The following is a 19,580-nucleotide window of genomic DNA, read 5'->3' as shown; positions in this document are numbered from 1 at the left end:
GTAATGTCGATTTACCTAAAATAAACGGAATGATCCGTGCTGTTACAGGGGGAACTCGGGTTTGAACCAAGGACCTTTCGATCTGCAGTCGAATGCGAGCTATCCCTCCTTGTTCCTAGCCGTAATGTCGATTTAACTAAAATAAAAGGAATGATCAGTGCTGTTACAGGGGGAACTCGGGTTTGAACCAAGGACCTCTCGATCTGTAGTCTAATGCTCTACCACTGAGCTATCCCCCTTGTTCATAGCCGTAATGTCGATTTAAATAAAATAAACGGAATGATCCGTGTTGTTACAGGGGGAACTCGGGTTTGAACCAAGGACCTCTCGATCTGCAGTCGAATGCGAGTTATCTCTCCTTGTTCCTAGCCGTAATGTCGATTTAACTAAAATAATTGGAATGATCCGTGCTGTTAAGGGGGGAACTCGGGTTTAAACCCAGAACCTCTCGATCTGCATTCGAATGCGAGCTATCCCTCCTTGTTCCTAGCCGTAATGTCGATTTAACTAAAATAAACGGAATAATCCGTGCTGTTACAGAGGGAACTCGGGTTTGAACCAAGGACCTCTCGATATGCAGTCGAATGCTCTACCACTGAGCTATTCCCCCTTGTTCAAGGCCGTAATGTCGATTTACCTAAAATAAACGGAATGATCCGTGCTGTTACAGGGGGAGTTCGGGTTTGATCCAAGGACCTTTCAATCTGCAGTCGAATGCGAGCTATCCCTCCTTGTTCCTAGCCGTAATGTCGATTTAACTAAAATAAAAGGAATGATCAGTGCTGTTACAGGGGAAACTCGGGTTTGAACCAAGGACCTCTCGATCTGTAGTCGAATGCTCTACCACTGAGCTATCCCCTTTGTTCATAGCCGTAATGTCGATTTAAATAAAATAAACGGAATGATACGTGCTGTTACAGGGGGAACTCGGGTTTGAACCAAGGATCTCTCGATCTGCAGTCGAATGCTCTACCACTGAGCTATTCCCCCTTGTTCAAGGCCGTAAAGTCGATTTAACTAAAATAAACAGAATGATCCGTGCTGTTACAGGGGAACTCGGGTTTCAACCAAGGACCTCTCGATCTGCAGTCGAATGCGAGTTATCCCTCCTTGTTCCTAGCCGTAATGTCGATTTAACTAAAATAAAGGGAATAATCCGTGCTGTTACAGGGGGAACTCGGGTTTGAACCAAGGACCTCTCGATCTGCAGTCGAATGCTCTACCACTGAGCTCTTCCCCCTTGTTCAAGGCCGTAAAGTCGATTTAACTAAAAGAAACGGAATGATCCGTGCTGTTACAGGGGGAACTCGGGTTTGAACCAAGGACCTCTCGATCTGCAGTCGAATGCTCTACCACTGAGCTATTCCCCTTGTTCATAGCCGTAATGTCGTTTTAAATAAAATAAACTGAATGATCCGTGCTGTTACAGGGGAACTCGGGTTTGAACCAAGGACCTTTCGATCTGCAGTTGAATGCGAGTTATCCCTCCTTGTTCCTAGCCGTAATGTCGATTTAACTAAAATAAATGGAATGATCCGTGCTGTTACAGGGGGAACTCGGGTTTAAACCCAGAACCTCTCGATCTGCAGTCGAATGCGAGCTATCCCTACTTGTTCCTAGCCGTAATGTCGATTTAACTAAAATAAACGGAATAATCCGTGCTGTTACAGGGTGAGCTCGGGTTTGAACCAAGGACCTCTCGATCTGCAGTCGAATGCTCAACCACTGAGCTATTCCCCTTGTTCAAGGCCGTAATGTCTATTTACCTAAAATAAACGGAATGATCCGTGCTGTTACAGGGGGAACTCGGGTTTGAACCAAGGACCTTTCGATCTGCAGTCGAATGCGAGCTATCCCTCCTTGTTCCTAGCCGTAATGTCGATTTAACTAAAATAAAAGGAATGATCAGTGCTGTTACAGGGGGAACTCGGGTTTGAACCAAGGACCTCTCGATCTGTAGTCTAATGCTCTACCACTGAGCTATCCCCCTTGTTCATAGCCGTAATGTCGATTTAAATAAAATAAACGGAATGATCCGTGTTGTTACAGGGGGAACTCGGGTTTGAACCAAGGACCTCTCGATCTGCAGTCGAATGCGAGTTATCTCTCCTTGTTCCTAGCCGTAATGTCGATTTAACTAAAATAATTGGAATGATCCGTGCTGTTAAGGGGGGAACTCGGGTTTGAACCAAGGACCTCTCGATCTGCAGTCGAATGCTCAACCACTGAGCTATTCCCCTTGTTCAAGGCCGTAATGTCTATTTACCTAAAATAAACGGAATGATCCGTGCTGTTACAGGGGGAACTCGGGTTTGAACCAAGGACCTTTCGATCTGCAGTCGAATGCGAGCTATCCCTCCTTGTTCCTAGCCGTAATGTCGATTTAACTAAAATAAAAGGAATGATCAGTGCTGTTACAGGGGGAACTCGGGTTTGAACCAAGGACCTCTCGATCTGTAGTCTAATGCTCTACCACTGAGCTATCCCCCTTGTTCATAGCCGTAATGTCGATTTAAATAAAATAAACGGAATGATCCGTGTTGTTACAGGGGGAACTCGGGTTTGAACCAAGGACCTCTCGATCTGCAGTCGAATGCGAGTTATCTCTCCTTGTTCCTAGCCGTAATGTCGATTTAACTAAAATAATTGGAATGATCCGTGCTGTTAAGGGGGGAACTCGGGTTTGAACCAAGGACCTCTCGATATGCAGTCGAATGCTCTACCACTGAGCTATTCCCCCTTGTTCAAGGCCGTAATGTCGATTTACCTAAAATAAACGGAATGATCCGTGCTGTTACAGGGGAAACTCGGGTTTGAAGTTGAACCAAGGACCTTTCGATCTGCAGTCGAATGCGAGCTATCCCTGCTTGTTCCTAGCCGTAATGTCGATTTAACTAAAATAAAAGGAATGATCAGTGCTGTTACAGGGGAAACTCGGGTTTGAACCAAGGACCTCTCGATCTGTAGTCGAATGCTCTACCACTGAGCTATCCCCCTTGTTCATAGCCGTAATGTCGATTTAAATAAAATAAACGGAATGATCCGTGTTGTTACAGGGGGAACTCGGGTTTGAACCAAGGACCTCTCGATCTGCAGTCGAATGCGAGTTATCTCTCCTTGTTCCTAGCCGTAATGTCGATTTAACTAAAATAATTGGAATGATCCGTGCTGTTAAGGGGGGAACTCGGGTTTGAACCAAGGACCTCTCGATATGCAGTCGAATGCTCTACCACTGAGCTATTCCCCCTTGTTCAAGGCCGTAATGTCGATTTACCTAAAATAAACGGAATGATCCGTGCTGTTACAGGGGAAACTCGGGTTTGAACCAAGGACCTTTCGATCTGCAGTCGAATGCGAGCTATCCCTCCTTGTTCCTAGCCGTAATGTCGATTTAACTAAAATAAAAGGAATGATCAGTGCTGTTACAGGGGGAACTCGGGTTTGAACCAAGGACCTCTCGATCTGCAGTCGAATGCTCAACCACTGAGCTATTCCCCTTGTTCAAGGCCGTAATGTCGATTTACCTAAAATAAACGGAATGATCCGTGCTGTTACAGGGGGAACTCGGGTTTGAACCAAGGACCTTTCGATCTGCAGTCGAATGCGAGCTATCCCTCCTTGTTCCTAGCCGTAATGTCGATTTAACTAAAATAAAAGGAATGATCAGTGCTGTTAAAGGGGAAACTCGGGTTTGAACCAAGGACCTCTCGATCTGTAGTCGAATGCTCTACCACTGAGCTATCCCCTTTGTTCATAGCCGTAATGTCGATTTAAATAAAATAAACGGAATGATACGTGCTGTTACAGGGGGAACTCGGGTTTGAACCAAGGATCTCTCGATCTGCAGTCGAATGCTCTACCACTGAGCTCTTCCCCCTTGTTCAGAGCCGTAATGTCGATTTAACTAAAATAAACGGAATGATCCGTGCTGTTACAGGGGGAACTCGGGTTTGAACCAAGGGCCTTTCGATCTGCAGTCAAATGCGAGCTATCCCTCCTTGTTCCTAGCAGTAATGTCGATTTAACTAAAATAAACGGAATAATCCGTGCTGTTACAGGGGGAACTCGGGTTTGAACCAAGGACCTCTCGATATGCAGTCGAATGCTCTACCACTGAGCTATTCCCCCTTGTTCAAGGCCGTAATGTCGATTTACCTAAAATAAACGGAATGATCCGTGCTGTTACAGGGGGAGTTCGGGTTTGATCCAAGGACCTTTCAATCTGCAGTCGAATGCGAGCTATCCCTCCTTGTTCCTAGCCGTAATGTCGATTTAACTAAAATAAAAGGAATGATCAGTGCTGTTACAGGGGAAACTCGGGTTTGAACCAAGGACCTCTCGATCTGTAGTCGAATGCTCTACCACTGAGCTATCCCCTTTGTTCATAGCCGAAATGTCGATTTAAATAAAATAAACGGAATGATACGTGCTGTTACAGGGGGAACTCGGGTTTGAACCAAGGATCTCTCGATCTGCAGTCGAATGCTCTACCACTGAGCTATTCCCCCTTGTTCAAGGCCGTAAAGTCGATTTAACTAAAATAAACGGAATGATCCGTGCTGTTACAGGGGAACTCGGGTTTCAACCAAGGACCTCTCGATCTGCAGTCGAATGCGAGTTATCCCTCCTTGTTCCTAGCCGTAATGTCGATTTAACTAAAATAAAGGGAATAATCCGTGCTGTTACAGGGGGAACTCGGGTTTGAACCAAGGACCTCTCGATCTGCAGTCGAATGCTCTACCACTGAGCTCTTCCCCCTTGTTCAAGGCCGTAAAGTCGATTTAACTAAAATAAACGGAATGATCCGTGCTGTTACAGGGGGAACTCGGGTTTGAACCAAGGACCTCTCGATCTGCAGTCGAATGCTCTACCACTGAGCTATTCCCCTTGTTCATAGCCGTAATGTCGTTTTAAATAAAATAAACTGAATGATCCGTGCTGTTACAGGGGGAACTCGGGTTTGAACCAAGGACCTTTCGATCTGCAGTCGAATGCGAGTTATCCCTCCTTGTTCCTAGCCGTAATGTCGATTTAACTAAAATAAATGGAATGATCCGTGCTGTTACAGGGGGAACTCGGGTTTAAACCAAGGACCTTTCGATCTGCAGTCGAATGCTCTACCACTGTGCTATTCCCCCTTGTTCAAGGCCTTAATGTTGATTTAACTGAAATAATTGGAATGATCCGTGCTGTTACAGGGGGAACTCGGGTTTGAACCAAGGACCTCTTGATCTGCAGTCGAATGCTCTACCACTGAGCTATTCCCCCTTGTTCAAGGCCGTAATGTCGATTTAACTAAAATAAACGGAATGATCCGTGCTGTTACAGGGGGAACTCGGGTTTGAACCAAGGACCTCTCGATCTGCAGTCGAATGAGAGTTATCCCTCCTTGTTCCTAGCCGAAATGTCGATTTAACTAAAATAAACGGAATGATCCGTGCTGTTACAGGGGGAACTCGGGTTTGAACCAAGGACCTCTCGATCTGCAGTCGAATGCGAGTTATCTCTCCTTGTTCTTAGCCGTAATGTCGATTTAACTAAAATAATTGGAATGATCCGTGCTGTTAAGGGGGGAACTCGGGTTTAAACCCAGAACCTCTCGATCTGCAGTCGAATGCGAGCTATCCCTCCTTGTTCCTAGCCGTAATGTCGATTTAACTAAAATAAACGGAATAATCCGTGCTGTTACAGGGGGAACTCGGGTTTGAACCAAGGACCTCTCGATCTGCAGTCGAATGCTCTACCACTGAGCTATTCCCCCGTGTTCAAGGCCGTAAAGTCGATTTAACTAAAATAAACGGAATGATCCGTGCTGTTACAGGGGAACTCGGGTTTGAACCAAGGACCTCTCGATCTGCAGTCGAATGCGAGTTATCCCTCCTTGTTCCTAGCCGTAATGTCGATTTAACTAAAATAAAGGGAATAATCCGTGCTGTTACAGGGGGAACTCGGGTTTGAACCAAGGACCTCTCGATCTGCAGTCGAATGCTCTACCACTGAGCTGTTCCCCCTTGTTCAAGGCCGTAAAGTCGATTTAACTAAAATAAACGGAATGATCCGTGCTGTTACAGGGGGAACTCGGGTTTGAACCAAGGACCTCTCGATCTGCAGTCGAATGCGAGTTATCTCTCCTTGTTCTTAGCCGTAATGTCGATTTAACTAAAATAATTGGAATGATCCGTGCTGTTAAGGGGGGAACTCGGGTTTAAACCCAGAACCTCTCGATCTGCAGTCGAATGCGAGCTATCCCTCCTTGTTCCTAGCCGTAGTGTCGATTTAACTAAAATAAACGGAATAATCCGTGCTGTTACAGGGGGAACTCGGGTTTGAACCAAGGACCTCTCGATCTGCAGTCGAATGCTCTACCACTGAGCTATTCCCCCTTGTTCAAGGCCGTAAAGTCGATTTAACTAAAATAAACGGAATGATCCGTGCTGTTACAGGGGAACTCGGGTTTGAACCAAGGACCTCTCGATCTGCAGTCGAATGCGAGTTATCCCTCCTTGTTCCTAGCCGTAATGTCGATTTAACTAAAATAAAGGGAATAATCCGTGCTGTTACAGGGGGAACTCGGGTTTGAACCAAGGACCTCTCGATCTGCAGTCGAATGCTCTACCACTGAGCTATTCCCCCTTGTTCAAGGCCGTAAAGTCGATTTAACTAAAATAAACGGAATGATCCGTGCTGTTACAGGGGGAACTCGGGTTTAAACCCAGAACCTCTCGATCTGCAGTCGAATGCGAGCTATCCCTACTTGTTCCTAGCCGTAATGTCGATTTAACTAAAATAAACGGAATAATCCGTGCTGTTACCAGTGATGGGCGCTCTCATCTCCTACTCATAATTTTGAGTAATTTCTGAGTAAAGGAGAGGGCTTTTTTGAGCTTGTGATATGAGCAGGAGAGGAGAGGTACTAAAATTTGAAATTGGAGGTGAGTTTGAGATGAGAGGTGGTTTTTCAACCTCCATGAGTAAATTTTGTGGTGAGATATTTTATTTTCGAAACTCGGAGAGATAACCTCGTGTTGAGAGCAATTGTTTTGGATCATGAGGAGAGTAGTTGGATGTGAGATATGATTTTTTGGTAGTCCATGAGTGGAGTGATAGGTGAGAGGCTGTTTTTGGGCATTTTTTTTCTTGAAGTGAGTGTATGATATAAGTTTTTGGTTTTCCATGGAATGAGTGGTTGATATGAAATAGGTTTTTTAATGTGCTATGAAATGAGTGGTTGATGAGAAGTTGTTATACTCGATGAAAGGAGTGGTTGACGAGATGTCGTTATACTTGATGATAGAAGTGCTTGGTGAGATACTGGATGAAAGGATTGGTTGATGGGAGACATATTTTGGGCAGTAGGTAAAAATACTACAACTTAAAAATAGAAAAGAGAAACTTTGCATCGCCTGAAATTTAAATGAGTTACTTTCAAATAACAATATTAAAAAAAATCTTTGGAATATCAAAATGAAACAGAGCTTTAAAGCTACAGAAGTACTAAATGCATCATAATTACGAAAAATACTTCCACATATTCACTTTATATTATGGAAAAAGGGAATATTAAGGTTCTGTATGATTTCTTAACACATCAACACAAGGCTAACTGCTAACGCGACGAACTAGTGTAACAATGGACGGACACACACAGACAAAAGCATAGACTGCTTTTTAACTCTTTCCGTATTAATTTTGAGTTGAGAAACAAGATTATCTTTAATATTTAAATAAATATAATTATTTTTAATTATTTTAATCTTCAATAATTAACATTAATAATAGTTAAATCGTTTAAAATAAAGTTATACCTATTATCATCTCAAACTTTGCTAATATCGACGTTTAAAGTGAAGGGTACCCCTCTTGCCCGCTTTTTCAAATTTGGGGTATATATACGATTCGTTTCCATGATAATAGTAAGGAAAAAGCGCAATTGGGAAAACATTTGGTGGCGATCCCACCTTAGGGAGGCTAGACGTTTCTCGTAACCCTAGCTGATCGCCGCGTATATCCTAAAACCAAACGATGATAATGGAGTAGAAGCCAATGAGACAGATTGGTGTCTATGTGGAATAGACGGAAGACCAGTAGATGGTGGTGTTAGAAGTCAGAATGTACAGACTGGTGTCCAAGTGGGATGGACGAAGACCAGAAGATGGTGGTGATTAGAAGCCAGTATGTACAGACTGGTGTCCATGTGGGATGGACGAAGATCAAAAGATGGTGGTGATTAGAAGCCAGTAAGTACAGACTGGTGTCCGTGTGGGATGGACAAAGACAAGAAGATGGTGGTGTGAGAACTCAAGTAGAGGAGCCATTTCCGTGACTGTGAAAGCATTTCGGAAATGGCGAACACGTTTGCTCAGATTTGGAAACTGCGAACGCGGTCACGTGGGTGTAACAACAGACACACAGACAGACAGACAGACACGATCGTTACAGAACCTCTCCGTGACATACGTCACTCGGAGAGGTAAAAAGGGAAAAGTATAGAAAATTAATTGCCTGAAGTACAGATATTAAAATTTTCCTTTTTGAAGAAATGACTATAAATCGTCAATTATCTGAAAAAATTCTTATCCTAGTTTTTTCACCTAAATTTCATTTGCCCAAAAAAATTAAACACAGTATTTTTCTAGTAGTTCTAGAAAATAAGTCACCTTCAAGAATTTTTTAAGGGATACAATGTTCTACTTTATACTTTACTTATAGAAGATTCAAATACTCAGATATCTGAAAAAATGTAGCTTGATCAGATTAAAGTTTTATATTATAAAATTGGAAATATTGATATGGTATATATATCAGTTTAAATTCTTATATTTTAATATTGGAAATATTACTAAGCGGAAAATAACATAGGCATTTTCATTGTGACTTTACTATTAGTGTCGAAAAAATCTCTAGATTGATCGTGATAGGGACCGTCCATAAACTACGTCACACTCTTATGGGGGGAGGGTGTTTCTAAATTTGTGACGGTCCGTGACAAGGGGGAGGGAGGGGTTCTTCGATGCGTGACGTCACATTTAGCATTGATTTTGTTACGAAGTCAGTGAGAGGCCGATTGGCTCTCTTATGTTATAGAAGAAGAAAGACAACATTCCATAGTCCACCGTTACAATAATTTACCAAAATTGTTATTCCATCATCGCTTAAATAGTAGAAAATTTAAGCAATTATCTACTATTTACACCTTTATATAGCCAATTTAAATAGCGCATTTAAAATAAACAGCGTAAACTCTCTTACGTCTCTGTTTATTCGCCCCTATTATTTGTGAGGTTGAATCAAATCCCCCTACCGATTGAAATGGTTTCGATTCTTTGGCAAATTTTTTAAATCTCAAGCCCGATTAGTCTGTTTTCGGTGACAGTGTCGAAACCTAAATAGTGTGCCTCTTTAACTAAACTTTATGGAACTTTTTTGAATCTTATAAAAAGCACATCCAGACATTAAAATTCTATAGGTCAATCAGAGGGAAAAAGCCAAAACGGAAGAGAACTTGAATTAACAGCCGAGCAAAATAATTCTGAGAGGGCAGCATATCACTCAAAAAATTAATCAAATTAAATTTGTAAATTAAGACAAATCATAGTGCAGAGGGGGGGTTAAAGAAATGTGACGTGGTTTTTAGGGGAGGGGTCTGAGAAAAGCGTGACGAAGCGTGATCTGGGGGGACGGGGGGGGTCAGAAAATGCTTTTTTTCTCGTGACGTAGTTTATGGACGGTCCCATATCTTGAGAGCTACACAACACGTAAATTTTTAAAACTTCGAAAACTTTACAATTAACGAAACAAAATTTCTGTCTATTTTATTCTCCTTATAGGGCCGAATTCTCAACCTAATTGTAAATGTTTGAGAGAAAATAAAATGCAAACGTGTTTTTTTTTAAATTATGCATATCTTTCATGTTAAATTATATTTACTGAAGTAAATTTGGTGAAAAAAATTAAGATAAGAATTTTATAAAATAATTGATGTTTTATAATCATGTTTTCAAAATGGAAAATTTGAATATCTCTTACTTTTTATTAATAGTGTTGGACTTCACCTCTTTTAATTTTGCCTTTCATAATTTTTTATCTGGTTAGCTTTGATTAAACTCTATTAGTTGCTCACTGAGAACACGTACTTTACGCCTTATTTTATAGCATTGGTGCATAAACGAACACCAAATACTCGTGTATAAAAAAGTACACTTCATTGAAGCTTGCTCGAGCCGTGTAATATAATAAAACATCCTTTTAAAATGAGATAAATGCTAATAATGAAATGAGATGAGCGCTAATAATAAAATGATGTGAGATTGAAGAAAAAGTTATGGGTTCAAAACTAAGGCTTCATGGGTGTTTAAATGAGATGAGTGTAAAATATCAGATGACATTGCAGGTGCTTAAAATGAGATGATATACAAAACCCAGGATAAACTCACCGAGAGATATATCTACTAGAAAAAAAACTGAAAGGAGAGGAGGAGAGGAGAGCCAAACAAAGGCTTTGATTTGAGGGCTGCCATGAAATGAGAGAAAATGAATATTACTGAAAGGAGAGGACTCAAAAATGAGTTTTCAATAACACTGACGAATAGTAGTGCGCTTGATATTTGCTTCCATTTTATAAAATAAAAGAGCTGAGCCATGGAGGAGAGGTTTCTTTAGAAAAGCGCCATTTTGATCACGCGAGATGAGATGGCATTGTATTTGAATTTGATAAAATAAGGAGAGGAGAGGTTTAAAAATATTTCACCATCTTATGAGATGGGAGAGGAGAGCGGCGCTTTGGTCAATATTTGAAAAAAGGTGTGAGTGGGAGAGGGAAGAAAAATATCAAAAATGCCCATCACTGGCTGTTACAGGGTGAGCTCGGGTTTGAACCAAGGACCTCTCGATCTGCAGTCGAATGCTCTACCACTGAGTTATTCCCCCTTGTTCAAGGCCGTAAAGTCGATTTAACTAAAATAAACGGAATGATCCGTGCTGTTACAGGGGGAACTCGGGTTTGAACCAAGGACCTCTCGATCTGCAGTCGAATGCGAGTTATCCCTCCTTGTTCCTAGCCGTAATGTCGATTTAACTAAAATAAAGGGAATAATCCGTGCTGTTACAGGGGGAACTCGGGTTTGAACCAAGGACCTCTCGATCTGCAGTCGAATGCTCTACCACTGAGCTCTTCCCCCTTGTTCAAGGCCGTAAAGTCGATTTAACTAAAATAAACGGAATGATCCGTGCTGTTACAGGGGGAACTCGGGTTTGAACCAAGGACCTCTCGATCTGCAGTCGAATGCTCTACCACTGAGCTATTCCCCTTGTTCATAGCCGTAATGTCGTTTTAAATAAAATAAACTGAATGATCCGTGCTGTTACAGGGGGAACTCGGGTTTGAACCAAGGACCTTTCGATCTGCAGTCGAATGCGAGTTATCCCTCCTCGTTCCTAGCCGTAATGTCGATTTAACTAAAATAAATGGAATGATCCGTGCTGTTACAGGGGGAACTCGGGTTTAAACCCAGAACCTCTCGATCTGCAGTCGAATGCGAGCTATCCCTACTTGTTCCTAGCCGTAATGTCGATTTAACTAAAATAAACGGAATAATCCGTGCTGTTACAGGGTGAGCTCGGGTTTGAACCCAGGACCTCTCGATCTGAAGTCGAATGCTCTACCACTGAGCTATTCCCCTTGTTCAAGGCCGTAATGTCGATTTACCTAAAATAAACGGAATGATCCGTGCTGTTACAGGGGGAACTCGGGTTTGAACCAAGGACCTTTCGATCTGCAGTCGAATGCGAGCTATCCCTCCTTGTTCCTAGCCGTAATGTCGATTTAACTAAAATAAAAGGAATGATCAGTGCTGTTACAGGGGGAACACGGGTTTGAACCAATGACCTCTCGATCTGCAGTCGAATGCTCTACCACTGAGTTATTCCCCCTTGTTTAAGGCCGTAAAGTCGATTTAACTAAAATAAACGGAATGATCCGTGCTGTTACAGGGGAACTCGGGTTTGAACCAAGGACCTCTCGATCTGCAGTCGAATGCGAGTTATCCCTCCTTGTTCCTAGCCGTAATGTCGATTTAACTAAAATAAAGGGAATAATCCGTGCTGTTACAGGGGGAACTCGGGTTTGAACCAAGGACCTCTCGATCTGCAGTCGAATGCTCTACCACTGAGCTATTCCTCTTGTTCAAGGCCGTAAAGTCGATTTAACTAAAATAAACGGAATGATCCGTGCTGTTACAGGGGGAACTCGGGTTTAAACCCAGAACCTCTCGATCTGCAGTCGAATGCGAGCTATCCCTACTTGTTCCTAGCCGTAATGTCGATTTAACTAAAATAAACGGAATAATCCGTGCTGTTACAGGGTGAGCTCGGGTTTGAACCAAGGACCTCTCGATCTGCAGTCGAATGCTCTACCACTGAGCTATTCCCCCTTGTTCAAGGCCGTAAAGTCGATTTAACTAAAATAAACGGAATGATCCGTGCTGTTACAGGGGGAACTCGGGTTTGAACCAAGGACCTCTCGATCTGCAGTCGAATGCGAGTTATCCCTCCTTGTTCCTAGCCGTAATGTCGATTTAACTAAAATAAAGGGAATAATCCGTGCTGTTACAGGGGGAACTCGGGTTTGAACCAAGGACCTCTCGATCTGCAGTCGAATGCTCTACCACTGAGCTCTTCCCCCTTGTTCAAGGCCGTAAAGTCGATTTAACTAAAATAAACGGAATGATCCGTGCTGTTACAGGGGGAACTCGGGTTTGAACCAAGGACCTTTCGATCTGCAGTCGAATGCGAGTTATCCCTCCTTGTTCCTAGCCGTAATGTCGATTTAACTAAAATAAATGGAATGATCCGTGCTGTTACAGGGGGAACTCGGGTTTAAACCCAGAACCTCTCGATCTACAGTCGAATGCGAGCTATCCCTACTTGTTCCTAGCCGTAATGTCGATTTAACTAAAATAAACGGAATAATCCGTGCTGTTACAGGGTGAGCTCGGGTTTGAACCAAGGACCTCTCGATCTGCAGTCGAATGCTCTACCACTGAGCTATTCCCCTTGTTCAAGGCCTTAATGTCGATTTACCTAAAATAAACGGAATGATCCGTGCTGTTACAGGGGGAACTCGGGTTTGAACCAAGGACCTCTCGATCTGCAGTCGAATGCGAGTTATCTCTCCTTGTTCCTAGCCGTAATGTCGATTTAACTAAAATAATTGGAATGATCCGTGCTGTTAAGGGGGGAACTCGGGTTTAAACCCAGAACCTCTCGATCTGCAGTCGAATGCGAGCTATCCCTCCTTGTTCCTAGCAGTAATGTCGATTTAACTAAAATAAACGGAATAATCCGTGCTGTTACAGGGGGAACTCGGGTTTGAACCAAGGACCTCTCGATCTGCAGTCGAATGCTCTACCACTGAGCTATTCCCCCTTGTTCAAGGCCGTAAAGTCGATTTAACTAAAATAAACGGAATGATCCGTGCTGTTACAGGGGGAACTCGGGTTTGAACCAAGGACCTCTCGATCTGCAGTCGAATGCGAGTTATCCCTCCTTGTTCCTAGCCGTAATGTCGATTTAACTAAAATAAAGGGAATAATCCGTGCTGTTACAGGGGGAACTCGGGTTTGAACCAAGGACCTCTCGATCTGCAGTCGAATGCTCTACCACTGAGCTCTTCCCCCTTGTTCAAGGCCGTAAAGTCGATTTAACTAAAATAAACGGAATGATCCGTGCTGTTACAGGGGGAACTCGGGTTTGAACCAAGGACCTTTCGATCTGCAGTCGAATGCGAGTTATCCCTCCTTGTTCCTAGCCGTAATGTCGATTTAACTAAAATAAATGGAATGATCCGTGCTGTTACAGGGGGAACTCGGGTTTAAACCCAGAACCTCTCGATCTACAGTCGAATGCGAGCTATCCCTACTTGTTCCTAGCCGTAATGTCGATTTAACTAAAATAAACGGAATAATCCGTGCTGTTACAGGGTGAGCTCGGGTTTGAACCAAGGACCTCTCGATCTGCAGTCGAATGCTCTACCACTGAGCTATTCCCCTCGTTCAAGGCCTTAATGTCGATTTACCTAAAATAAACGGAATGATCCGTGCTGTTGCAGGGGGAACTCGGGTTTGAACCAAGGACCTCTCGATCTGCAGTCGAATGCGAGTTATCTCTCCTTGTTCCTAGCCGTAATGTCGATTTAACTAAAATAATTGGAATGATCCGTGCTGTTAAGGGGGGAACTCGGGTTTAAACCCAGAACCTCTCGATCTGCAGTCGAATGCGAGCTATCCCTCCTTGTTCCTAGCAGTAATGTCGATTTAACTAAAATAAACGGAATAATCCGTGCTGTTACAGGGGGAACTCGGGTTTGAACCAAGGACCTCTCGATCTGCAGTCGAATGCTCTACCACTGAGCTATTCCCCCTGGTTCAAGGCCGTAATGTTGATTTAACTAAAATAAACGGAATGATCCGTGCTGTTACAGGGGGAACTCGGGTTTGAACCAAGGACCTCTTGATCTGCAGTCGAATGCTCTACCACTGAGCTATTCCCCCTTGTTCAAGGCCGTAATGTCGATTTAACTAAAATAAACGGAATGATCCGTGCTGTTACAGGGGGAACTCGGGTTTGAACCAAGGAACTCTCGATCTGCAGTCGAATGAGAGTTATCCCTCCTTGTTCCTAGCCGTAATGTCGATTTAACTAAAATAAAGGGAATAATCCGTGCTGTTACAGGGGGAACTCGGGTTTGAACCAAGGACCTCTCGATCTGCAGTCAAATGCGAGTTATCCCTCCTTGTTCCTAGCCGTAATGTCGATTGAACTAAAATAAACGGAATGATCCGTGCTGTTACAGGGGGAACTCGGGTTTGAACCAAGGACCTCTCGATCTGCAGTCGAATGCGAGTTATCTCTCCTTGTTCTTAGCCGTAATGTCGATTTAACTAAAATAATTGGAATGATCCGTGCTGTTAAGGGGGGAACTCGGGTTTAAACCCAGAACCTCTCGATCTGCAGTCGAATGCGAGCTATCCCTCCTTGTTCCTAGCCGTAATGTCGATTTAACTAAAATAAACGGAATAATCCGTGCTGTTACAGGGGGAACTCGGGTTTGAACCAAGGACCTCTCGATCTGCAGTCGAATGCTCTACCACTGAGCTATTCCCCCGTGTTCAAGGCCGTAAAGTCGATTTAACTAAAATAAACGGAATGATCCGTGCTGTTACAGGGGAACTCGGGTTTGAACCAAGGGCCTTTCGATCTGCAGTCGAATGCGAGCTATCCCTCCTTGTTCCTAGCAGTAATGTCGATTTAACTAAAATAAACGGAATGATCCGTGCTGTTACAGGGGGAACTCGGGTTTGAACCAAGGGCCTTTCGATCTGCAGTCGAATGCGAGCTATCCCTCCTTATTCCTAGCAGTAATGTCGATTTAACTAAAATAAACGGAATAATCCGTGCTGTTACAGGGGGAACTCGGGTTTGAACCAAGGACCTCTCGATCTGCAGTCGAATGCTCTACCACTGAGCTATTCCCCCTTGTTCAAGGCCGTAATGTTGATTTAACTAAAATAAACGGAATAATCCGTGCTGTTACAGGGGGAACTCGGGTTTGAACCAAGGACCTCTCGATCTGCAGTCGAATGCTCTACCACTGAGCTATTCCCCCGTGTTCAAGGCCGTAAAGTCGATTTAACTAAAATAAACGGAATGATCCGTGCTGTTACAGGGGAACTCGGGTTTGAACCAAGGACCTCTCGATCTGCAGTCGAATGCGAGTTATCCCTCCTTGTTCCTAGCCGTAATGTCGATTTAACTAAAATAAAGGGAATAATCCGTGCTGTTACAGGGGGAACTCGGGTTTGAACCAAGGACCTCTCGATCTGCAGTCGAATGCTCTACCACTGAGCTATTCCCCCTTGTTCAAGGCCGTAAAGTCGATTTAACTAAAATAAACGGAATGATCCGTGCTGTTACAGGGGGAACTCGGGTTTGAACCAAGAACCTCTCGATCTGCAGTCGAATGCGAGTTATCTCTCCTTGTTCTTAGCCGTAATGTCGATTTAACTAAAATAATTGGAATGATCCGTGCTGTTAAGGGGGGAACTCGGGTTTAAACCCAGAACCTCTCGATCTGCAGTCGAATGCGAGCTATCCCTCCTTGTTCCTAGCCGTAATGTCGATTTAACTAAAATAAACGGAATAATCCGTGCTGTTACAGGGGGAACTCGGGTTTGAACCAAGGACCTCTCGATCTGCAGTCGAATGCTCTACCACTGAGCTATTCCCCCGTGTTCAAGGCCGTAAAGTCGATTTAACTAAAATAAACGGAATGATCCGTGCTGTTACAGGGGAACTCGGGTGTGAACCAAGGACCTCTCGATCTGCAGTCGAATGCGAGTTATCCCTCCTTGTTCCTAGCCGTAATGTCGATTTAACTAAAATAAAGGGAATAATCCGTGCTGTTACAGGGGGAACTCGGGTTTGAACCAAGGACCTCTCGATCTGCAGTCGAATGCTCTACCACTGAGCTATTCCCCCTTGTTCAAGGCCGTAAAGTCGATTTAACTAAAATAAACGGAATGATCCGTGCTGTTACAGGGGGAGTTCGGGTTTGAACCAAGGACCTTTCAATCTGCAGTCGAATGCGAGCTATCCCTCCTTGTTCCTAGCCGTAATGTCGATTTAACAAAAATAAAAGGAATGATCAGTGCTGTTACAGGTGAAACTCGGGTTTGAACCAAGGACCTCTCGATCTGTAGTCGAATGCTCTACCACTGAGCTTTCCCCTTTGTTCATAGCCGTAATGTCGATTTAAATAAAGCAAACGGAATGATACGTGCTGTTACAGGGGGAACTCGGGTTTGAACCAAGGATCTCTCAATCTGCAGTCGAATGCTCTACCACTGAGCTCTTCCCCCTTGTTCAGAGCCGTAATGTCGATTTAACTAAAATAAACGGAATGATCCGTGCTGTTACAGGGGGAACTCGGGTTTGAACCAAGGGCCTTTCGATCTGCAGTCGAATGCGAGCTATCCCTCCTTGTTCCTAGCAGTAATGTCGATTTAACTAAAATAAACGGAATAATCCGTGCTGTTACAGGGGGAACTCGGGTTTGAACCAAGGACCTCTCGATCTGCAGTCGAATGCTCTACCACTGAGCTATTCCCCCTTGTTCAAGGCCGTAATGTTGATTTAACTAAAATAAACGGAATGATCCGTGCTGTTACAGGGGGAACTCGGGTTTGAACCAAGGACCTCTTGATCTGCAGTCGAATGCTCTACCACTGAGCTATTCCCCCTTGTTCAAGGCCGTAATGTTGATTTAACTAAAATAAACGGAATGATCCGTGCTGTTACAGGGGGAACTCGGGTTTGAACCAAGGTCCTCTCGATCTGCAGTCGAATGAGAGTTATCCCTCCTTGTTCCTAGCCGTAATGTCGATTTAACTAAAATAAAGGGAATAATCCGTGCTGTTACAGGGGGAACTCGGGTTTGAACCAAGGACCTCTCGATCTGCAGTCAAATGCGAGTTATCCCTCCTTTTTCCTAGCCGTAATGTCGATTTAACTAAAATAAACGGAATGATCCGTGCTGTTACAGGGGGAACTCGGGTTTGAACCAAGGACCTCTCGATCTGCAGTCGAATGCGAGTTATCTCTCCTTGTTCTTAGCCGTAATGTCGATTTAACTAAAATAATTGGAATGATCCGTGCTGTTAAGGGGGGAACTCGGGTTTAAACCCAGAACCTCTCGATCTGCAGTCGAATGCGAGCTATCCCTCCTTGTTCCTAGCCGTAATGTCGATTTAACTAAAATAAACGGAATAATCCGTGCTGTTACAGGGGGAACTCGGGTTTGAACCAAGGACCTCTCGATCTGCAGTCGAATGCTCTACCACTGAGCTATTCCCCCGTGTTCAAGGCCGTAAAGTCGATTTAACTAAAATAAACGGAATGATCCGTGCTGTTACAGGGGAACTTGGGTTTGAACCAAGGACCTCTCGATCTGCAGTCGAATGCGAGTTATCCCTCCTTGTTCCTAGCCGTAATGTCGATTTAACTAAAATAAAGGGAATAATCCGTGCTGTTACAGGGGGAACTCGGGTTTGAACCAAGGACCTCTCGATCTGCAGTCGAATGCTCTACCACTGAGCTATTCCCCTGTTCATAGCCGTAATGTCGTTTTAAATAAAATAAACTGAATGATCCGTGCTGTTACAGGGGGAACTCGGGTTTGAACCAAGGACCTTTCGATCTGCAGTCGAATGCGAGCTATTCCTACTTGTTCCTAGCCGTAATGTCGATTTAACTAAAATAAAGGGAATAATCCGTGCTGTTACAGGGGGAACTCGGGTTTGAACCAAGGACCTCTCGATCTGCAGTCGAATGCTCTACCACTGAGCTATTCCCCTTGTTCATAGCCGTAATGTCGTTTTAAATAAAATAAACTGAATGATCCGTGCTGTTACAGGGGGAACTCGGGTTTGAACCAAGGACCTTTCGATCTGCAGTCGAATGCGAGCTATCCCTACTTGTTCCTAGCCGTAATGTCGATTTAACTAAAATAAACGGAATAATCCGTGCTGTTACAGGGGGAACTCGGGTTTGAACCAAGGACCTCTTGATCTGCAGTCGAATGCTCTACCACTGAGCTATTCCCCCTTGTTCAAGGCCGTAATGTCGATTTAACTGAAATAAACGGAATGATCCGTGCTGTTACAGGGGGAACTCGGGTTTGAACCAAGGACCTCTCGATCTGCAGTCGAATGAGAGTTATCGCTCCTTGTTCCTAGCCGTAATGTCGATTTAACTAAAATAAAGGGAATAATCCGTGCTGTTACAGGGGGAACTCGGGTTTGAACCAAGGACCTCTCGATCTGCAGTCAAATGCGAGTTATCCCTCCTTGTTCCTAGCCGTAATGTCGATTTAACTAAAATAAACGGAATGATCCGTGCTGTTACAGGGGGAACTCGGGTTTGAACCAAGGACCTCTCGATCTGCAGTCGAATGCGAGTTATCTCTCCTTGTTCTTAGCCGTAATGTCGATTTAACTAAAATAATTGGAATGATCCGTGCTGTTAAGGGGGGAACTCGGGTTTAAACCCAGAACCTCTCGATCTGCAGTCGAATGCGAGCTATCCCTCCTTGTTCCTAGCCGTAATGTCGATTTAACTAAAATAAACGGAATAATCCGTGCTGTTACAGGGGGAACTCGGGTTTGAACCAAGGACCTCTCGATCTGCAGTCGAATGCTCTACCACTGAGCTATTCCCCCGTGTTCAAGGCCGTAAAGTCGATTTAACTAAAATAAACGGAATGATCCGTGCTGTTACAGGGGGAACTCGGGTTTGAACCAAGGACCTCTCGATCTGCAGTCGAATGCGAGTTATCCCTCCTTGTTCCTAGCCGTAATGTCGATTTAACTAAAATAAAGGGAATAATCCGTGCTGTTACAGTGGGAACTCGGGTTTGAACCAAGGACCTCTCGATCTGCAGTCGAATGCTCTACCACTGAGCTATTCCCCTTGTTCATAGCCGTAATGTCGTTTTAAATAAAATAAACTGAATGATCCGTGCTGTTACA

The 19,580-nt window shown here is 43.8% G+C and overlaps 32 non-coding genes across 32 annotated transcripts; all 32 read right to left on the bottom strand.

The window, feature by feature from the left end:
* Nucleotides 1-167: 167 nt before the first annotated feature.
* Nucleotides 168-239, bottom strand: TRNAC-ACA (transfer RNA cysteine (anticodon ACA)). Its single transcript has one exon. It is a non-coding gene; the product is annotated as a tRNA-Cys (tRNA).
* A 679-nt stretch (nucleotides 240-918) lies between these two features.
* TRNAC-GCA (transfer RNA cysteine (anticodon GCA)) lies at nucleotides 919-990 on the bottom strand. The gene has a single exon. It is a non-coding gene; the product is annotated as a tRNA-Cys (tRNA).
* Nucleotides 991-1,298: 308 nt separating this feature from the next.
* TRNAC-GCA (transfer RNA cysteine (anticodon GCA)) lies at nucleotides 1,299-1,370 on the bottom strand. The gene has a single exon. It is a non-coding gene; the product is annotated as a tRNA-Cys (tRNA).
* Nucleotides 1,371-1,918: 548 nt separating this feature from the next.
* Nucleotides 1,919-1,990, bottom strand: TRNAC-ACA (transfer RNA cysteine (anticodon ACA)). Its single transcript has one exon. It is a non-coding gene; the product is annotated as a tRNA-Cys (tRNA).
* Nucleotides 1,991-2,418: 428 nt separating this feature from the next.
* TRNAC-ACA (transfer RNA cysteine (anticodon ACA)) lies at nucleotides 2,419-2,490 on the bottom strand. Its single transcript has one exon. It is a non-coding gene; the product is annotated as a tRNA-Cys (tRNA).
* A 435-nt stretch (nucleotides 2,491-2,925) lies between these two features.
* TRNAC-ACA (transfer RNA cysteine (anticodon ACA)) lies at nucleotides 2,926-2,997 on the bottom strand. Its single transcript has one exon. It is a non-coding gene; the product is annotated as a tRNA-Cys (tRNA).
* A 677-nt stretch (nucleotides 2,998-3,674) lies between these two features.
* Nucleotides 3,675-3,748, bottom strand: TRNAC-ACA (transfer RNA cysteine (anticodon ACA)). The gene has a single exon. It is a non-coding gene; the product is annotated as a tRNA-Cys (tRNA).
* Nucleotides 3,749-4,056: 308 nt separating this feature from the next.
* On the bottom strand, nucleotides 4,057-4,128 carry TRNAC-GCA (transfer RNA cysteine (anticodon GCA)). Its single transcript has one exon. It is a non-coding gene; the product is annotated as a tRNA-Cys (tRNA).
* A 308-nt stretch (nucleotides 4,129-4,436) lies between these two features.
* Nucleotides 4,437-4,508, bottom strand: TRNAC-GCA (transfer RNA cysteine (anticodon GCA)). The gene has a single exon. It is a non-coding gene; the product is annotated as a tRNA-Cys (tRNA).
* A 308-nt stretch (nucleotides 4,509-4,816) lies between these two features.
* TRNAC-GCA (transfer RNA cysteine (anticodon GCA)) lies at nucleotides 4,817-4,888 on the bottom strand. Its single transcript has one exon. It is a non-coding gene; the product is annotated as a tRNA-Cys (tRNA).
* Nucleotides 4,889-5,196: 308 nt separating this feature from the next.
* On the bottom strand, nucleotides 5,197-5,268 carry TRNAC-GCA (transfer RNA cysteine (anticodon GCA)). Its single transcript has one exon. It is a non-coding gene; the product is annotated as a tRNA-Cys (tRNA).
* A 421-nt stretch (nucleotides 5,269-5,689) lies between these two features.
* TRNAC-GCA (transfer RNA cysteine (anticodon GCA)) lies at nucleotides 5,690-5,761 on the bottom strand. Its single transcript has one exon. It is a non-coding gene; the product is annotated as a tRNA-Cys (tRNA).
* Nucleotides 5,762-6,311: 550 nt separating this feature from the next.
* On the bottom strand, nucleotides 6,312-6,383 carry TRNAC-GCA (transfer RNA cysteine (anticodon GCA)). Its single transcript has one exon. It is a non-coding gene; the product is annotated as a tRNA-Cys (tRNA).
* Nucleotides 6,384-6,561: 178 nt separating this feature from the next.
* On the bottom strand, nucleotides 6,562-6,633 carry TRNAC-GCA (transfer RNA cysteine (anticodon GCA)). The gene has a single exon. It is a non-coding gene; the product is annotated as a tRNA-Cys (tRNA).
* Nucleotides 6,634-11,235: 4,602 nt separating this feature from the next.
* On the bottom strand, nucleotides 11,236-11,307 carry TRNAC-GCA (transfer RNA cysteine (anticodon GCA)). The gene has a single exon. It is a non-coding gene; the product is annotated as a tRNA-Cys (tRNA).
* Nucleotides 11,308-13,350: 2,043 nt separating this feature from the next.
* TRNAC-GCA (transfer RNA cysteine (anticodon GCA)) lies at nucleotides 13,351-13,422 on the bottom strand. The gene has a single exon. It is a non-coding gene; the product is annotated as a tRNA-Cys (tRNA).
* A 922-nt stretch (nucleotides 13,423-14,344) lies between these two features.
* TRNAC-GCA (transfer RNA cysteine (anticodon GCA)) lies at nucleotides 14,345-14,416 on the bottom strand. Its single transcript has one exon. It is a non-coding gene; the product is annotated as a tRNA-Cys (tRNA).
* A 58-nt stretch (nucleotides 14,417-14,474) lies between these two features.
* TRNAC-GCA (transfer RNA cysteine (anticodon GCA)) lies at nucleotides 14,475-14,546 on the bottom strand. The gene has a single exon. It is a non-coding gene; the product is annotated as a tRNA-Cys (tRNA).
* A 542-nt stretch (nucleotides 14,547-15,088) lies between these two features.
* On the bottom strand, nucleotides 15,089-15,160 carry TRNAC-GCA (transfer RNA cysteine (anticodon GCA)). Its single transcript has one exon. It is a non-coding gene; the product is annotated as a tRNA-Cys (tRNA).
* Nucleotides 15,161-15,459: 299 nt separating this feature from the next.
* On the bottom strand, nucleotides 15,460-15,531 carry TRNAC-GCA (transfer RNA cysteine (anticodon GCA)). The gene has a single exon. It is a non-coding gene; the product is annotated as a tRNA-Cys (tRNA).
* A 58-nt stretch (nucleotides 15,532-15,589) lies between these two features.
* TRNAC-GCA (transfer RNA cysteine (anticodon GCA)) lies at nucleotides 15,590-15,661 on the bottom strand. The gene has a single exon. It is a non-coding gene; the product is annotated as a tRNA-Cys (tRNA).
* Nucleotides 15,662-15,839: 178 nt separating this feature from the next.
* On the bottom strand, nucleotides 15,840-15,911 carry TRNAC-GCA (transfer RNA cysteine (anticodon GCA)). Its single transcript has one exon. It is a non-coding gene; the product is annotated as a tRNA-Cys (tRNA).
* Nucleotides 15,912-16,211: 300 nt separating this feature from the next.
* Nucleotides 16,212-16,283, bottom strand: TRNAC-GCA (transfer RNA cysteine (anticodon GCA)). Its single transcript has one exon. It is a non-coding gene; the product is annotated as a tRNA-Cys (tRNA).
* Nucleotides 16,284-16,461: 178 nt separating this feature from the next.
* On the bottom strand, nucleotides 16,462-16,533 carry TRNAC-GCA (transfer RNA cysteine (anticodon GCA)). The gene has a single exon. It is a non-coding gene; the product is annotated as a tRNA-Cys (tRNA).
* A 179-nt stretch (nucleotides 16,534-16,712) lies between these two features.
* Nucleotides 16,713-16,782, bottom strand: TRNAC-ACA (transfer RNA cysteine (anticodon ACA)). The gene has a single exon. It is a non-coding gene; the product is annotated as a tRNA-Cys (tRNA).
* Nucleotides 16,783-17,092: 310 nt separating this feature from the next.
* Nucleotides 17,093-17,164, bottom strand: TRNAC-GCA (transfer RNA cysteine (anticodon GCA)). The gene has a single exon. It is a non-coding gene; the product is annotated as a tRNA-Cys (tRNA).
* Nucleotides 17,165-17,222: 58 nt separating this feature from the next.
* Nucleotides 17,223-17,294, bottom strand: TRNAC-GCA (transfer RNA cysteine (anticodon GCA)). The gene has a single exon. It is a non-coding gene; the product is annotated as a tRNA-Cys (tRNA).
* Nucleotides 17,295-17,836: 542 nt separating this feature from the next.
* On the bottom strand, nucleotides 17,837-17,908 carry TRNAC-GCA (transfer RNA cysteine (anticodon GCA)). Its single transcript has one exon. It is a non-coding gene; the product is annotated as a tRNA-Cys (tRNA).
* A 178-nt stretch (nucleotides 17,909-18,086) lies between these two features.
* Nucleotides 18,087-18,158, bottom strand: TRNAC-GCA (transfer RNA cysteine (anticodon GCA)). Its single transcript has one exon. It is a non-coding gene; the product is annotated as a tRNA-Cys (tRNA).
* A 177-nt stretch (nucleotides 18,159-18,335) lies between these two features.
* On the bottom strand, nucleotides 18,336-18,407 carry TRNAC-GCA (transfer RNA cysteine (anticodon GCA)). The gene has a single exon. It is a non-coding gene; the product is annotated as a tRNA-Cys (tRNA).
* A 178-nt stretch (nucleotides 18,408-18,585) lies between these two features.
* On the bottom strand, nucleotides 18,586-18,657 carry TRNAC-GCA (transfer RNA cysteine (anticodon GCA)). The gene has a single exon. It is a non-coding gene; the product is annotated as a tRNA-Cys (tRNA).
* A 542-nt stretch (nucleotides 18,658-19,199) lies between these two features.
* Nucleotides 19,200-19,271, bottom strand: TRNAC-GCA (transfer RNA cysteine (anticodon GCA)). Its single transcript has one exon. It is a non-coding gene; the product is annotated as a tRNA-Cys (tRNA).
* Between the last annotated feature and the right edge of the window lie 309 nt (nucleotides 19,272-19,580).

The sequence above is a fragment of the Phalangium opilio genome, unplaced genomic scaffold, assembly GCF_054372755.1.
Source record: "Phalangium opilio isolate 3A_F unplaced genomic scaffold, DU_Popi_V2 ptg000056l_1, whole genome shotgun sequence".
NCBI classification, from domain to species: Eukaryota; Metazoa; Arthropoda; class Arachnida; order Opiliones; family Phalangiidae; genus Phalangium; species Phalangium opilio.
Note: the sequence above shows the minus strand (reverse complement) of the source record. Positions and strands in the feature narration are given on the sequence as shown.